Source organism: Musca autumnalis, unplaced genomic scaffold, assembly GCF_047663935.1.
Source record: "Musca autumnalis isolate F117 unplaced genomic scaffold, ASM4766393v1 scaffold_5, whole genome shotgun sequence".
Classification (NCBI taxonomy): Eukaryota; Metazoa; Arthropoda; class Insecta; order Diptera; family Muscidae; genus Musca; species Musca autumnalis.
In genome coordinates, this window is record NW_027412088.1 from 162,201,419 (window position 1) to 162,220,969 (window position 19,551).

Here is a 19,551-nt window from a genome sequence, read left to right on the forward strand (position 1 = left end):
GTACCTCCCGATTTCCGGTGTATTAGGGATTTTAGCTAAAATTTTTGACCGAACTACCAATGACAGTCGAGATTCCTAGTGATCACAGAACATCACCAACGAAAACTGTCAACATAGGTCCAGGTTTTGGTACAGTACCCATATAACGGTACCTATCGATTTTTGGTATTTTGACATTTGAGGATCCCAGTAGTCACAAAACATCTACTCCAAACATTATCAACATAGGTCCATGTTTTGGTATAGCCCCCATATAACGTTACCTCCCGATTTTCGGTATTTTGAGGATTTTAGCTACATTTTTGACCGAACTACCTGTAATTTAAAATTTAAGGCTCCCAGTGGTCACAAACATTCGCTCCAAAAATTTTTAAGGTAAACCTTTTGTTATAGTCCCATATAACCTCCCGATTTTCGGTATTTTGAGGATTTTAGCTACATTTTATGACCGTACCACCTGTAATTTCCGTTTGAAGTTCGCAGTGATCACAAAACTTTTCCAATAAAAATTGTCAACATAGGTCCATGTTTTGGTATAGCCCCCATATAACGTTATTAACTAAAATAACTTAAATTTTTGACCTAACTCTCTGTAATTCGAAATTTTATGTTCCGTGTGGTCACAAAACTTCTCCACCAAAAACCGTCAACATAGATCCATGTTTTGGTATAGCCCCCATATGACGGTACCTCCCCTTCATATAGCCCCCATAGAACGGTACCAGTCGATCTTCGGTATTTTGATGGTTGTGGCCAGAATAATCGACCGAAATGGTAAAAATTTAGTCTTCGATGGGGGTATAAAACTTTCCATATGAAATTTGTCGGTATAGGTCCACGCCTTCATATAGCCCCATAGAAGTACATCCCAATTATCGATATTTTGAAGGTTGTGGCCTCAATATTGCAACGATATGACTGAAATTTGGTATTTAGTCTTCATTGTGGGTACGAGGTCCACGCCTTCATATTGCCCTTAAATAACGGTACATTCCCGAAAATACCGAAAATCAGTCACCGAAATGGCTGAAATTTGCTATTTTGTCTACGTTGGAGGTAAAAATCTTTCCGGCCCCATAGAACGGTATCTTTCGATTTTCGTAATTATGAGGGTTGTGACGTCAATATCCCCCTGAAATGACTGAAGTTTGTTATTTACTCTTCCGTGGGGTAATAAAATTTTCCAAGAAGAGAATTATCAGTACGTCTTTCTATATCCCCCATAGAACCGTACCTCTTGATTTTCGGTATTTTGAAAGGTTTACCCACATTATCTTACAGAAATATCGGAAGTTTGGTATTTAGTCTTCTTTGAGTCTAAAAACTTTCCCCCAGAAATATAGCCCCCCACAGAACGGTACCTCCCGAAGTTAGGTATTTTGAAATGGCTGAAATTTGGTATTTAGTCTTCTTCAAAAACGAAAGGAAACTAATTTTTATACCCTCAGCATTTATGCTAACGAGGGTATATACACTTTCATACGGGCAAAATGTGCCTCATCGAAATAATGGCTTTAGACCCCAAGTATGTTTGGACGAAATGTGTTTTAGACAATTTGAAGTTGATTTTGCCATGTGCGTCCGTCTGTCTGTCTGGCTGGCTGGATACATTTGATCTATACGTAGGTAAAAGTTTCAATTCACATAGGCTGAGGTTATATCTCTGTCGACGAGGCCGACTGATACTTTTTTACTTGTTTTACCTTATGTAGGTATCAGTGGTCACAGAATATCTCCGCCTCAAATTGTGGACAGGATAGAAAATAACTATTCCGTTTTAGTTCGGAGTATTATGGTGGAGGGTATAGCAAACTTAACGCTTTTTTAATTGTATTTTCTTTTTTTAACTCAGACTCCCCCTACAATTCTAGCTCGCCCTACCCTCAACATAATTGATAATTTAATTGTGTAACATTTTAAATGAAATATCCCATATATGCATGTTTGCATATTTTCTATTTTTCGCGTTGTTTCTGCATTCTAATCAGCTTTAAATTGTGTGAATTTTTATGTTAACAAACAACCATCAGGCAACACCACCACCATATATTAATTAACTGCAAATTTTCTCAGTATCTACATGTTTTGATTAGAATTCGTAGAAAAAACAGATAATGTTAAATGTTTTGTTAGTTGTTTCGTATTTTGTACTCCAATCGCAATGCTACTATTTGCACGCTGCAAGACATGTTTTCTATAGGATATTTAATTAAATCGAGTAACTGAATTTCACTGCGACTGTAGTGTTTTTTTTTCTGCTTGCTCATATAGATAAATAATATAATCATGTAGTACAGTACTTTTAGCAGTGCATTCATGTAAATTAGTGTATGTTTTTCTTTCGCCCGGTTTCTTTTAAATCGCTCAATATTACCATTGAAACTAAAATAACAATTGCAACCAACGGCAATTGAAGATTTATTTATGTTATATGAAATAAAAATAAACAATCGAAATTATATTCATGTAATTTAATGGCGAAATTATTATTATTGTTCTTGTTACGATTGATGCTACTTCAGTGATTGTTAAAAGTCTACAGAAATGATATAAGGCAAAGTTGAATAACATGTTGTTATCAGTATTTTACATTAAGATGTTAATGGTAGCAATTTTAATTAAAACAAGTAAGCCAAGGCTATAGTAGGACGGTCCCGACCATGTGATACCCTACACCACTAACCCTGGGAATTAGCTTTCAAGATTGACCTTTATGATATTTTCGTAGATTTTACCAGCTTGGCCGACAGAAATATACCCTTAGCATGTGTACATTGAAACAAATTTTTCCCACAAAACATATGTATTTAGGGGGTTTTAAAAATGTTTGGCGTATGAACCGAAAAAATTTTGATTGGGATTTAAGATGAAAAGTTTTGCGGAGGAGATACTTAAAGGAATGGATCGACATTGACCATTATGGAAGTGGATCTCCAGCCACTACATATGATGCCATAGGGGGGTTTTACAACCTTCGAGCTGTTTGCTCAAGAAGTGTGGACTTGCCCCTGAAAAAAATTTTACCTACGTAATTAAGGCAGCGAATGCAAATTGTTTCAAAAAATCAAAGTGATTCGATTGCAGGTCTTAAAGTGAACTTATTCGTGGGAGGTACCGGATGGAGTGAACAAATATAGTCCATATTTGAACCTGATCTATATCAGGTAAATATATTAGGATGTGTAAAGTATGGAATAATTCGCCCACTCCCGTACGAAGAAATTTTCCGAACATTTTTGAACTTTTGCGGGGGAGGTTCCTGAAGGAGTGGACCGATATGGCTTATCTTCGAACTTAAACTATGTTTGGACAAAATATTACTAAGGTAACATTTTGGACCGAATCCGTTCGAGAGTTATCTTGCTCTCCAACCACCTCACACGGTGTCATGGGGGTTTTTTGCTACATTCAGGCTATTTACTCAGGAAGTGTGGACTTGCCCCTGATGAAACTTGTACCGTCGTATGGGGGTCAGTGAATACAAGTTGGTAAAACAAAAATCAAAGCGATTCGAGAGCAGATCCTAAACTGAACTTATCCCAAATTTTGTGTAGGGGGTACCCGATGGAGTGGACGGATTGAGCCCATATTTGAACCTCATCTAAGTCTGGTAAACCTTTCACGATTTGCAAAGTATGGACCAAATCGGTTACTCCCTTCAAGAGTTATCGTACGTACAAATTTTCCGTCCAAACATACTTTTGGTCTAAAACCATTATTTCGATGAGGCACATTTGCCCGTATGAAAGTGTATATGGGCAATATTATTGAAAATTTAACATCGTTGAAGCCCCTTTATAACTCGCGAATAGTGGTTGTATATTGTACAATTTAATTACCCCTTTATAACTCGCGAGTAGTGGTTGTATATTGTACAATTTAAATGCTTTTGGATAAAATTAAATGTTTTTAGACTTGGCAAAAAATATTGGCCTTCAAAGTTGATTTGCGTGGAAGCTGTAGCTATATTTATGGTAAAAAATGGGTAAAAATGGGTTGAAGCCAACGTGACTTTTTTGTTTTCTCTCGATTTGTGATTAAACCACATTTTCCCGATTTTCCTGTCAAAGTGAAAGTAGAAGCCAACTAAATTAGGATCATCCCACCAATGTATAAGTTTTCAAAATGTGATCTGCGTCTACCATTAAATGATGCTGACATTTTGAAGCCAGATTTTTGAAATTTTCTTATAATTTCGTTCCGCAAACAGGTTTTTCAAAAAATCATATGTAGAAATGAAGAACTCACGATTCTGATTTATTTGATATATGTGTCGTGAATGTAGCCTACACAGCTTCAGATAAATCTGTATCCAAATACGAACATTTTGTGCGAACAAATTTCTACAAATCAAATATTTCGGGTCTAATTTGTACAATTGGCATTCGATTTACTCGTGCATGATTGCAAATTTTGGATTTTTACGTTGCGGATCTAATAATCATTACTCGTTAAAATCCATCTACTAAAACGCGAGATAGGAGAAATTCCAAGGTAGGAAAATCAGCTAATATTGTTTTTGAAAATATCGCGCATCTTATCACGTATTCTGTCGGCCGCTTGCACTGCTATGAATCTTCCTTTTTGCGGAAACAGAGATTTAAAAGCTTCACTGATAAGGGAACTACATTCATTTTATCCCAAAAATAGTGTGTGATGCTACATCCACGGTTCTTGACTGATTGCCTTGAAATAGGTATATATCGATGCAGATTTTCATGGTGACACTAAAACCGGATGCGGAACGAAATTGTATGAAATTTGCGCAAATAAGCGATGTTTTATAGGGTTTTTAATGCTAAGATGCAGCCGATGCAACATCTTAGCGTCCAAATTATATTTCGAAAAATATATCAGGAAAAATGTCTAAAATTGTCTTTTCCATTTCAAAAAAATCAAAAAAAATTTTTGATACTACATCAATGATTTTTATACCCTCAGGCTTTAGGCTAAAGAGGGTATTTACACTTTGATACGACCAAAAATGTGCCTCATCGAAATAATGGTTTTAGACCCCAAGTATGTTTGTACGATATCCGTTTCAGACAATTTTGAGTAGATCTAGCAATGTCCGTCCGTCTGTCTGTCTGTCTGTCTGTCTGTCTGTCGGTCTGTCTGGCTGGCTGGTGCGCACGATAACTCTCGAACGGATCAATCGATTCGGTTCAAATTTTGGGTATCGAAATATTTTGTCCAGATTCGATTTAAGTTCGAAGATGGGCCATATAGGTCCACTCCTTCAGGTACCTCCCCCACAAATTTTCAAAAATTGTCGCAAAACTTGTGCGCACGATAACTCTTGTAGGGAATAACCGATTTGGTCCATACTTTGCACATCGTGTAATTTCTACCAAACTTAGATTAGGTTCCAATATGGACTCAATCGGTCCACTCCTTCGGGTACCTCCCACACAAAATTTCGGAGAAGTTCAGTTTAGGACCTGGTCTCGAATCGCTTTGATTTTTGTTTACGCAAGTTGTATTCGCTGTCCTCTATATGACGCTGTAAGTTTCATTAGGGGCAAGTCCATACTTCCTGAGAAAATAGCCTGAAAGTTACAAAAAACCCTATGACACCGAGTGTAGTGGTTGCAGCGCAAGATAACTCTCGATCGGATCTGCCGATTCGGTCCAAAATTTGGCTTTCGTAATATTTTGTCCAAACTTAGTTCAAGTTCAAAGATGGATTATATCGGTCCACTCCTTCCGGTACCTCCCCCACAAAAGTTTGAAAATGTTCGGAAAATTTGTGCGTACGATAACTCTTGAAGGGAGTAACCGATTTGGTCCATACTTTGCACATTATGAAATTTCTACCAGACTTAGATGAGGTTGCAATATGGACTCAATCGGTAAACTCCTTCGAGTACCTCCCACACAAAATTTCGGAAAAGTTCAGTTTAGGACCTGCTCTCGAATCGCCTTGGTTTTTGTTGTACCATCTTGTATTCACTGTCCCCTATACGAAGGTACAAGTTTCCTCAGGGGCAAGTCCATACTTCCTGAAAAAACAGCCTGAAAGTTGAAAAACAAACCCTATGACACCATGTTTATGGGTGGAAACGCAAGATAATTCTCGAACGGAAATGTCGATTCCGGCCAAAATTTGGCCTTCGTAATATTGTTTCCAAACTTACTTTAAGTTCGTAGATAAGCCATATCGGGTCACTCCTTCAGGTACCTACCCCACAAAAGTTCAAAAATATTCGGAAAAATTGTGGGCACGATAACTCTTGATGTGAGTGACCGATTTGGTAAATACTTTACACATTCTCATAATATCTACCAGATATAGATCAGGTTCGAATATGGACTATATTTGTCCACTCCATCCCGTACCTCCCACACAAAATTTTGGATAAGTTCACTTTAAGACCTGCTCAATTACGATGGTAAAAGTTGTTTCAGGGCAAGTCCATACTTCTTGAGAAAACAGCCCGAAGGGTGTAAAAACCCCCTATGGCACCCCCATGGTCTATGTCGGTCCATTCCTTTAAGTACCTTTTCAGTAAAATTTTTGAACTTTAATCCTAATCAACATTTTTGTCGGTTCATACGAGACCAAAATTTTGAAACCCCCTAAATACATAAGTTTTTTGTGAAAAAAAGTGTTTCAATTTGCACAGGCTGAGGGTATATCTCTGTCGGCAAAGCCGACTGATACTTTTTTACTTGTTGGTACATAGATTAAGAAAAAAAACAGCATTCCAAATCTGTTTTCGTTACTAACTTTGATCGTTGCGCGCAAAAGATATGACCGTTTTAATTATGTTAATTAGAAAAAATTCTAAAAAAAAATCGCGGCTTAATATAGTTAGCTGTTATATCCTATTATCGTTAACTGAATTCGTAACCTTTGCGATGATGCAAAAAATAGTCGCGAAGTCTCAATGGATTCGCGAAAAATCAAATTTGTTAAATAATTTCACGTATTTACAAACATATTTTTGAAACAATAGCGCTCATAGTTACGAAAAATATATAAAAAAAATTATAACAGCATCCAGACATTTGGAGGAATAAAATGAAACCTAAGTTGTGAAGGTTGGAGCTATAGTATTCATGTTATTTGCAAAAATACGAAGAAAATATTACGAAAAAAATAAAATCATATTATTCTAATTTTATTTTTTTATGGTTTTATAGGAAAAGTTGGAGAACAAATGTTTGAGTTCTTCGGCATTTTCGTCAAAATTGCACGCAATAATGATGATATTCCGCTGTAACAAATTTTTCGCTTATAGTTTTCCTATTGGATAATATTATTAGAACCTTATATTAAATCACAAGGAACTCCAATTGTGGCATAACGTTAAAATAATGTTATATTGAATATTACAACATTTGAGACGCATATAAACCGCGTAATTATGAAAATGACATGATGCGCATCCGATTTTCCAACACAGCGAATCAATCCCTTTTATTTGATGTACAGTTTATCAAATTCTATTTGGCGGCCACGATGTAGCATCTGCTGCATTTAATGGTGCAAAATACAGTAAAATGGTCATAATGTCCGCGAAGTTCATTTACATTTTATGCGCATCCGATTTCAATAATCACCATTAAAAAATACATCCTTCTATGCCGTTTCAATGCGATCCGTCAAGAACCGTGGATGTAGCATCGCACTCAATTTTTAGAAAAAATCTATTATATCTCTGGATTTACGAGAGTTTTTAAATATCTGTTTTCGCGCAGTTTAAACACGCGTATCGATCTATTTATTTAAGTAGAACTGACACATCCAAAACGCGTTTTAATATGCGATATTTTCAAAATAATTTTTTGCAAATTTTCGAAATTTGTGGGGTATCATATCCGCCGATCTGGTGGGTGGATTTTTACGCGTCGTGGCTTGTTAGATTCAGAACGTAAAAAAACTAAATTTACGCGGGTTTCCACGGAAATCGAATGACGTTTGTAAATTTTAAACCAAAAAAATAGGTTTTTGAGAAAAATTTACGCACAAAAATTTCGTGTTTAGGCGCAGATTACTGTGATCCTGTGAGGGCTACACCCTCATGTTATACATTAAAAAATGCGAAATCGCGAGTACTACAATCCAATAGTAAGCTTTTAGGGAAATCCAGCTGCGCGTCCCGATTAGAGCAAAAATTCAAAAAACCCCATTTTTCAGGTTTCAAAATGTCAGCATCCGTGGATATATTAAAAAATGATACATTAGAAACTTCAACTCTGAAGTGTGCTCTTTAACTTCTCCTTTGAGCATTAAGCTCTACATTGTGTTGTAAAACCACTAATTGGAAAATAACATAATGAAACTCGTTTATTTCAACGATTTTTTCCGATTTTTTTACATTAGTACGACCACAGCTTCCGCTGAAATTATTATTTTAAGAAACCCCTCGGTGAATCGGGCTAAAACAGTTTATTTTGCCGAAATGCGGTCAAAAGTTATGGTATAGTAAAACTGATCGCGAGTTACAATACCCCATACCTTAGTTTCAACATAAGTTAATTTTCTACAAAAAGCTTGATATACAAATTAAAAGATATGGTCTTGCTGTACAAGAAAATCACATGCGGACAAAACGATTTTGATAATTACGCGATTGACACATATTTTAATAATGCATATAAGTTAAAGCGGTTTATTTGAACTCTATTTCCGTTTAAGAAGTCTAATGATTTATTTCAACAACCCGATAACTTTCCTCAATGGGAAACCTTCTATGTGAATGTAGATAAAGCAAAATCCGCCCATTTTCTTGGGAGTTTCAAGAAAAATAAAAGAAGTACTCCTATAGAATTTTTCCAATATTTTCAACTCTAGAATGCATGTGAAAACTATTATTCCAAACCAAAATTTGTTTTTTGTAACACCAATATTTGCTTATTTTGGCTATAATATCCTAACTACTGATAACTAACCCGATGATTATAAGTTTAGTCTCATTTGATTCCCCGTGAAGTCTTTCTTTAAAACTGTTACTTTTTTTGTAATTTTTGACGGGTAAATGAACCTATATTTTCAAAAAATTCGGATTACATTTAAAATTTTTCCAATTTTTGTAAATTCCGCGAATGCTGAGTAACATTTCACAAATATTATGCAAACTACTTAATGACGTCACTTCGTGATAACTTTTTAGTGGCAATTGTGCTCACTTAAATAATTAGCGTTTTTATAATAATTTTTTCTTAAAAGCAGAAGTAAAACCGCGATCCCCATATGTATCTGCTTACAATGACTTCAAAAAAATTGCCAAAAATATATAATACTAGCTGAACCCGGTGCGCTTTCCTACCCCGACTTAGATAAAAAATAATGGAATGTTTTTTTTTTAATATTTTAACGTATAAATATAGGAGATATGAAGGCGTTCGCTACCCATTCAGGGCTGTTTTGGAGCTACTATGGTATTTTTGTATGTTTCAGGAGGTAACACTCCTCCTAAAGCATTTTCGACTATAAGTATTCCTACGGTAGTTATATACTCTTATGGCCTGTTTCACTAAGACGATTCGAATATAAATTCGTTCGAACTAATACCAAACTTATGTTTTGTGGAAAATATTTGATTCATTTTTGTTTTCAAACAAACAAACATTTTCTACAACAACAGGAGTTTGGTAGTAATTCGAACCATTTTGAATTCGAATCGTCTTAGAGAAACAGACCATTAGAGTATTAATTTCTCTTTATTTGTACAGATTGGATTTGAAGTGAATAAAATTAAGAATAGAACCAGGTTTGAGAACCTTAGGTTTGAGGATAGTTGTAATTTATTTTATAAATGGGACTTATTATTTCCAGGTCATATACATATTAACATATTGTGATATCTAAAATTACTCTTAGGATAACTCCCACTCGTATTCACAATTTTTACTCTAATAATGATTTAGTTATATCATATTAAAACATTATTCTTAAGAAGTCTCTCAAACATATAATATTTAAAGCTGTAGCCTTGGTCAATTCCTTCTCAACTATAAGTACTTGGGTATATAATGATGACTTCTAAGTATCTTCAAAATTTCATTGAAATTGGACATACGTAACAAAAACATGAAAATATATATGGGAGCTATATTCCGATCCGAACAGATCTCGATATTATTTTGCACATTTATTTTTACAGCAAATCCCGTCTCACATTCCAAATTGAAATGAAATTGAACATACATAACGTGTTTGGTGCACCAAATCGGCCGAAAATATATACTGGAGCTATATTCAAATCTGAACCGATTTTGATATAATTTGGCACATTTGTTTCTAGACCAAATTCCGTGACATCATTGAAATTGGACATAAATAGCGTGTTTGGTACATAAAATACAGGAAATCGACCGAAAATACATATAGGGGCAATATCAAAATATGAACCGATTTCGATATAATTTGGCACATTCATTTCTATACCAAATTCCGTCACATATTCCAAATTTCAGCGAAATTGGACATAAATAGCGTGTTTGGTGCATAAAATACAGCAAATACGCCGAAAATATATAAGGGAGCTGTACCCAATTATGAACCGATTTCAATATAATTTGGCTCATTTGTTTCTAGACCAAATTCCGTTACACATTCCCAATTTCAGCGAAATTGGACATATATAGCGTGTTTGGTGCATCAAATGCGGAAAATCGGCCGAAAATATATATGGGAGCTATATCCAAATCTGAATCGATTTCGACATAATTTGGCACATGTTTTTCTGGACCAAGTTCAGTCACACGTTCCAAATTTTATTGAAATTGGATATAAATAGCGTGTTTGGTGCCTCAAATACATGAAATCGGCAGAAAATATATATAGGAGCTATATGCAAATCTGAACCGATTTCGATATAAATTGGCACATATATTTCTAGGCCGATATCCATCACACATTTTAAATTTCAGCGAAATTGCACATATATAGCGTGTTTGGTGCATAAAATAAGGAAATCGGCCGAAAATATATGTTAATGGGAGCTATATCCAAATCTTAACCAATCTCGACATAATTTGGCACATTTATTTCTAGCACAAATTCCGTCAGACATTCAAAATTTCAACGAAATTGGACATATATAGCGTATTTGGTACATAAAATAAGGAAGTCGGCTGAAAATATATGTGTATGGGAGCTATATCCAAATCTGAACCGATATTGATATAATTTGATAAATTTATTTCTACATCAAATTCGGTCACACATACAAAATTTGGAGATTTTGTCTGTAATAGTTCTAAAGATATTTGCATACAAAATCTAAATTTTTTGGAGGTACCTCCGGTTTTGATGCTATATCTCCAGATCAACGGGAAATTTCAAAAAATGATATAGCCTATTTTCATTCCAGGCCATGTAGCAATGTACCCTAAACATTTCAGTAAGATCTGTTCAGCGGTTTTCGAGTCTATAAGGCACAAACAAACGAACAAACAAACAAACAAACAGACAAACAAATTTCAATTTTATATATATAGACTAAAGTTAAGAGTTATTTAAACGTATACATGTACAAAAAAAAACAAACAATTTTTATTAACTCCTACCCGTAAAAAATTGTCATCGATTGGATCATAAATGCTGATTTTAGTGAATTTTCGTGAAAATGAACCTTTGGATCCATTCACATTACTATTGATGCAAAGATCCCTTTGGTGGCACGGGTTAACGTCAGCCGATCGAAATAAAATTTCATATATAAGGATTTTGGATCAAATGGAAAAATTTAGGGGTAGGCGTTTCAAAAAAAAACCTTGTCTTTTTTGCCGCCCTAATTTACATACGAGGGCAGTTCGGAAACTTCTTAGCCTAGCACAAAAAGCGCGGTATAAACAGAAAAAAGTTAAGTGTTTTGGAAACTTCCATCTCTGTTATGAACACATGTTAAATTTTGCTTCGATCTGGCAACTCCTTCATATAGAAGCAGGTGTTCAAAAGAGACGCATCCGCAATTTTTTTTTACAATGGAAAAATTAGAAATGCGTGCTGTCATTAAATATTTACATAAAAAAGGTTTATCGGGACAAGAAATTCATAATGATATGATGAATGTGTTAGGTGAAAGTGCTCCTTCATATGCAACAGTAAAAAATTGGGTTGCTGAATATAAACGTAGTCGTACAAGCATTGAAGATGAACCACGTTGTGGACGTCCAAAAACAGCAACAACAACAGAAATTGTAGCCAAAGTGCATGATATGGTATTAAATGATCGACGAATAAAAGTGCGTGAAATTGCTAATATCATGGGCATCTCAAATGATCGAGTCCATTTAATTTTGCATGAAGAACTACAGATGAAAAAGCTTTCTGCAAGATGGGTGCCGCATTTGTTAACAGTCGATCAAAAACGCATAAGAATGAACATTTCTCAAGCTTGTTTGGATCGTTTTAAGCGAAATAAAATGGATTTTAATCGTCGTTTCATAACTGTTGATGAGACATGGATCCACCACTATACTCCAGAGACAAAAGAACAATCCAAACAATGGACTGAAGCTGGAGGAAGAGCCTTAAAGAGGGCAAAAACAATTCAATCGGCTGGTAAGGTTATGGCAACGGTTTTTTGGGACTTCAAAGGTATTTTATTGATTGACTATCTGCAAAAGGGTAAAACAATAAATACAGAGTTCTATTGCAACCTTTTGGATCAATTAAATGTACAAATTCGAGAAAAACGTCCTGGCTTACAACACAAAAAAATTATTTTTCATCAAGACAACGCACCAGCGCACAAGAGTATTTTAACAATGGCTAAAATCAACGAATTAAAGTACGAGTTGCTAGAAAAGCGTTGGACTAAGTGTATTGAAGTTTCAGGAGATTATATTGAAAAATAAAAATATTTTTGAAAAACTAACTATTCTCTTTCATTGATAGGCTAAGAAGTTTCCGAACCGCCCTCGTATGTATGTCTACGTTTAAATATAGGCTCCATATATCAGTGCTGCCCGTCTTCGATACCTTTTCAAAGTTTCAATGTGGTGGATAGTATTAAAAATTCGGTCCTGTCGAACTTCTGGCTTTTTTACTTGTCTATCTTAAAATCAGTTGAGTTATGATTTCCAGAGCGTATTCCGAATAAAAATACTCTTATAGCCTGGAGTCACATATATCTGATTCATCTACCGAACATAAAAATAATTAATATACACTATCACAACTAAAAATCTACTAAGCTAAATCTTATGACTGTAAAGATCAATCCAAATTTTCCAGGTCATTGTGGGTGCCTATTTGCAAAAAAAAATGACAATCCTATTTGAAGCACCGAAATACCGTTTGATCTGCGTTCACACAAGTAAGTGCACAGACAACAAACATCCAAGTCGACAGAATACAACACCGGCAAACTGACGGGACTTCGAACAGTACAAGAGTGTTCTGTGCCAAATGTTTACTGAAATGAAAAGTGATTGATGTCGCTTTTTTTGAGTGTGCACAAACAAAAAAACATAATTCTTTAATAAATATTAACAATATTATACATTGAACAACAGTCTACTCGTCCTCCCACCCCCAAACACCCGCAAAATACACTACAGCAATATTTGTTTGTTTATTTTGGAACAATAAGAAATATGTTGCTCCTTTTTGTTGTCTATTTTTTTCATTTGTGCCGCACCGTGTAACATAATGACTTGGTAATATGGTTATGGGATATTTCGTTCTCTGGCAGTTGGTCATTTCAGAGCTGAATGTCATTTTGTTGCAAACAAAACATAAAATGGCAGTGGTATACAACAAAACAACGAATTGCTGCAAATTTTGTTGAACTGTCCGAGTGAACTGACTGCACAGTTGTTGCACAGTCGATTGACTAGTTGAATGACATGAATGCATGACGACATTGTTTTCTTTTTTATATGATTTTTTTCTTATTTTTCAAACTTAAATATTTATAATAAAAAGACAGATTTTTCCCGTTGTTGTGTGTAGTTACGAATCAGCCGGCGCACTGAGCCATTGTCATTGTCGAGATTTTTTGCGTTACGTTTTTCATCGGTCAGTAACTGTCTGGTAAATGTTGTATTTAAAAATAAATTTTCTATGGGGAGCCAAAACGTCTGACACAAAGAATAAATTATTGAAATCAGAATAGATTTTTAGGTTACAAGTGTTTAACTGGGAAGTGAGTGACTAATGAGGAAAATATTGTTAAGGTTTTATATACAACACAAAGAGTAATATATTACTAGTAAAAATATCTCATAGAGGAGTTCTGAGGCGAATCTAGTGCTTAGTACGATAAAATGGGCTACTCTGAAAAGGTAATACTATTCACTTTAAACCTCTTTCTAATTTGTTTCTCAAGCATGATCAAGTTCAACTTAGAGACTGGTCGAAGATTGTTTTAAAATTTCTCCGTAGTTAGTCCTCGTGTAACATAGCAAAGTACCCGCTACTTCGTATGCGGAAAGGATATATAAAACAAATAAAAAAATATATAATATAGAACGGCGAACATGGAAAAAGTTTTGTACTAATACCTATTTTAATTGATATTTATTTTCATGTAAGTACTATTCGTACCACATAAGTCCGATTTTCCTCACGCCTACACATCAAGAGCCAGCCATAATTGTTGAGATATTTTAATTGGGGTGCTCAGCGCCAAGACGGCTTAACCCACCAACCGCGATTCTCTCTATCTGTTCTCCCAAAACCATTTATAATACTATTTAGTACTTCACATATAAATACGAACCTCCTCCTAATATTTCAAAATTCCCTTTACACAATAACAAATTGTACCAAATCCTGTACCATATAGTACAATTCGTATATTTATGGTACATATTTCCTAAATCTGACGTTATTACCAAATAACAACAATAATCGTAATTCTAAATCTCACGAATCCAGGTCTATTCGTTAGTCCAATACAAAATTGTACCATGCATTGAACCATCTTCGTACCCTAAGATTACCAAATCCTAATTGTACCAAATTTAGTACTTTTTGTAAACATAAGTACGAATTTCCAAAATAAACTCCAACAGTAATCTCAATTCCAAAGCTTAATTCCGAATTTCAGGATTCCAGATACATCCGATAACTCAAATCCAAATTTGGTACCATTTAGTACTATTCTTATCCAAAGTTCGAATTTCCAAACCTACCTCTATCAACACTCCAACAGCACTTTTAATTCCGAATTTCACGATTCCAAATGTATCCTATCACTGAAATCCAAATTTAGTACCATTTAGTACTTTTCCCACTGATAACTAAAAATTTCCAAAACTTTGTCAGTCCAACACTTCAACAGTACTCCTTATTCCAAATCTCGGGATTCCAGCTATATCCGTTCACTCAAATCCAAATTGTACCAAATTTTGTACTATTCGTACCCATGAGTACGAATTTCCACAACTACCTCAATCCTACACGCCAACAGTAATCTTAATTCCAAATTTCAGGATTACATCTGCATCCGATCACCATAATCCAAATTGTACCAAATTTAGTCCGAATATGTCCGAATTTCCAAACCTACCTCTATCCAACACTCCAACAGTAATCTTAATTTCCAATTTCAGGATTCCAAATGTATCCGATCACCCAAATCCAAATTGTACCAAATTTGGTACCATATAGTACTTTTCGTAGCCATAAGTACAAATTTTCACAAGTATCCCAATCCCACACTCCAATAGTAATCATAATTTCAAATTTCACTATTCCTGCTCTATCCGATCACTTAAATTCATATTGTACCAAATTTGCTACCATTTAGTACTTTTCGTACCCAAAAGTACGAAATTCCAAAATACCTCTATCCTACACTCCGATAGTAATCCTAATTCTAAATTTCAGGATTCCAGGTCCATCCGTTCCCCCAAGTCCAAATTGTACCTTATTTGGTACTATTTAGTACCTTCCGTATCCATATGTACGGATTTCGAATACTACCTCCACATCTCAAACCTACACTCCAACAGTAATTGTAATTCCAAATTTCAGAATTCCAACTTTATCAGTTCGCCCAAATTCACATTTTACCAAATTTAGTACTATTTAGTACTATTCGTACACATGAGTACACATTTTCAAAACCAACTCCTAATATGAACTTATCTTCTAAACCTTGATTTTCATTCCAAATTTCAAGATTTTAGCTCTGTCCGTTCACGTTATACCAAATGGTACTAAATTTAGCAACTTTTAGTACTTTTCGTACACTTATAGTTCGAATTTCCAAAAACCCTTTGGTACACCTTTTTAACTCTCCATCAGTGAACCACATTCCAAATTTCAGAATTCTAGCTCTTCGCGTTTGCCTAATACTAAGGGTACAATATTTAGTACATTTTAGTACTTTTCGTACTGTTTCCAAAAACCGAGCCTTATCTGACCTATTCGGACCATGAGTGACCCTCACCCAAAATTTCAAGATTCTAGCTCCAGCCGTTTAGCCTGGGCGTTGATTATCAGTCAGTCAGTCAGTGAGTCAAAAAACGTTAAAATTAAAACGCAAAATTATGAATGAAAAGTATCAATAAAAGTTGACAACACTGTTAATATCGGTAGGACATAGCGACAACTTTATTTTGGATGTTAACTTACCGAAAATTTTCGTTAATTACCGAAGTTATAAGCATTTTAATTTTACCGATTTTTGTCGGTAAGTCGAATAATGAGTTACAGAATTCCACTACAGAGATGTAATGTATAATACTTATGACCAAAACCAAAAAGTTATCTAGCATGACAAAGACATTTTTGTAGCAGGAAAGAAAAAATTTAGTTCACACAAACTAAAATGTAATGAAACCCTAAGTATTACCTGATCTTCACGTTGGTTTGTACGCTTCTTCTTCATCATAAACTCAAACTTTGTTTAAAATTTTGCGGGTTATTATTTTGACCTACAGAACTGCTACAAAATTGTTTAAAATTTTGTTTTTGGTCCATTTCATTCCCTGAACATTTCACGATCATCAGCAAAAACTAGTCATTTCTATTCTGGCCCGAACCCATCCTCCTTAAAAAATTCGTTACCATCGGTCCATAATTGCGGCCTTAAACTGGTTTACAATTTTTAATGGACGGACACACATCGCTACATCGCTTTACCTCGTTGAGATATGAATTTTGGCATACCAAATAAGGGGTCTATTACGAATATTTCGTGGTGTTACATAAACTTTTGGAGAGACAATATGTAGCATGGGATAAAAATGTGGTTCTCTGAACAGAACCCATTATATATTAGGCAGTAAGCCCGTTATCTATCAAACACTTTATTGCAATTTACATCAGAGGAAAGGTCAGTATTTTTTTCCCATATGTAGGCTACTTTGCGAAATATATACAAGGAATTAAAATATCGACCAAAAATAAAATTTTTATATTTTTCATACAAAAGTAATGGTCCATTTCACCCGCTAAAGAATATCAGGTCATCATTCAAAATTGTAGGCATCTTTTTCGACCTATACTCTTACCCGGTGTAAAATTTCGTGACTATTGATGTATAATTGCGACTTCTAGCGAGTTTATTATTACACTACAAACAAATAACGGAATATATTAGGCTGTAACTTTTCACAATTTTCACACAAAAGTTTTGGTCCATTCAACCCTCTAAATATTATCCGATCGCCATCTCAAATTGCAAGCTTCTCCTTTGTGATATACTCTTACCTTATTTAAAATTACGCGTTGATCGGACTATTATTGAGACCTACACAGCCGCTAGAAAATTTGATAAATATTATGTTTTTGGTCCATTTCACCCGCTAAATATTTCACGATCATCACCAATAAAATTAAGGATCTATTCTGATCTGAACCCGGCCTCCATACAAAATTTTGCGGCCTGGAGCGTGTGTACAATTTATAATGGACAGACGGACACACATCTCAAAATCGCTTTATCTCGTCGAGATATGAAGATTGGTATACCACATTGGGGGTCTCCGACGAATATTTCGCGGTGTTACATGAATTTTTACCAAAACAAACTTATAATACCTTTTTCCACATTATGGTATAGGGTATAAAAATGTAGATGCAATTTTCAAAATACCGTAAAGAGAGAGTTACCGTTTTATTGCGGGTTATACCGAAATATTGACAATTTTTGTACAGTGATTACCGATATATGGACCTATGTCGAAAATTTTTGGTAGAGAAGTTTCGTGACTGCTGGACCTATGTTTACAATTTTTGGTGGAGAGGTATGGTGACCACTGAGTACTTCAAATGTCAAATTACTGATAGTTCGGTTAAAAATTTGTAGGGAAAATCCTCAAAATACCGAAAATCGGGAGGTATATCTAAGTATGGACCGATGTTGGCAATTTTTGGTGGAGAGGTGTGGGTACCACTAAGAACTTTAAATGTCAAAATACAGCTAGTTTGGTTAAAAATTTTAGCTAAAATCCTCAAAATACCGAAAATCGAAAGGTAACGTTATATATCCAAACATCGACCTATGTTGACAACTTTTAGTGGATAGGTGTGTCGACCACCGATTCAAACTTGTAGCTAAAATCCGCTAATTACTGAAAATCGGGAGGTACATATATATGGGGGCTATACCTAAACATGGTTACATAGTTACACCTAAGTAGGCGGGGCAAGTTCTGCCCATTTCTAGTTTTTTTCCGAAATATTTGAGTTAAAAGCATTAACGCTGTTGTACTACATCAAAGGAGTCATTTTGGTCCTTTTTTCGAAAATCGTTCAAAATCTCCTTTAAAATGTGATCATATCAATTTCAAATATTCCACAAAATTGTTCGTCATAAAATTTTACTATATGCTTCAGAATACACCAAATCTGTAAATCCTATCTAAGCGCCAAGAATCTCTAAAAATGGGAAACACGTTTTAGGGTTAAAGTCTGAGTTTATTTAAAATTGTCCCACAAAACATAATTTTAGAGAGATGACGTCAAAGACAAAAATATTCTTCGTCAAATTTCACTATGGGTCACCACAAAAATGAAATCTATATTTACATCACATATCATGAAAATATCAGTAACAATTTTGTTAAAAAAAAGTGAAAATATTTCCCAATTTTTTTGATGAAAATTTTTTACTTCTTTTTTCGAGTTTATACATGAAAGTAATGTAAAACTTGAATCAAAGTGAAAAGTGTAAAAAGAAGAAAAATTCTACACAAAATTTCACTATGAGTTTTAGAATAAACCATATATCTACACGCAGAAAAATTTATGTTAGAAATATGTTTGGGTCCAAACAAATTTATGCTTGCAACATATTGTAACATATCTCAATTTGATATGTTTGGGTAAAACATATTTTTTATGTTAGAACTTTTTTTCATGGGTGGAGAGAGGATGTTTGTCAACGAGAGTAATAACAGTGCTCTCGCGGCCGCGGAATGCTGTTTTATAATAAAGAGTTGTGTGTATTGTATAATAGAAGACGTAGAAGCGAAGAAGGGGGCTTTGGTGCTTTGATGGCGTGTATGTGTCAAACTCGTGTGTTTCTTGTTTTGTTGTTGTTAACCAACGTAGCAGGCGAAGAGGATAAGAAGAAATGGTATGAATTATTTTGTTTTTTCTTTCTTTAGTGTTTTAGTTGCCAGCGTAGCGTCAAG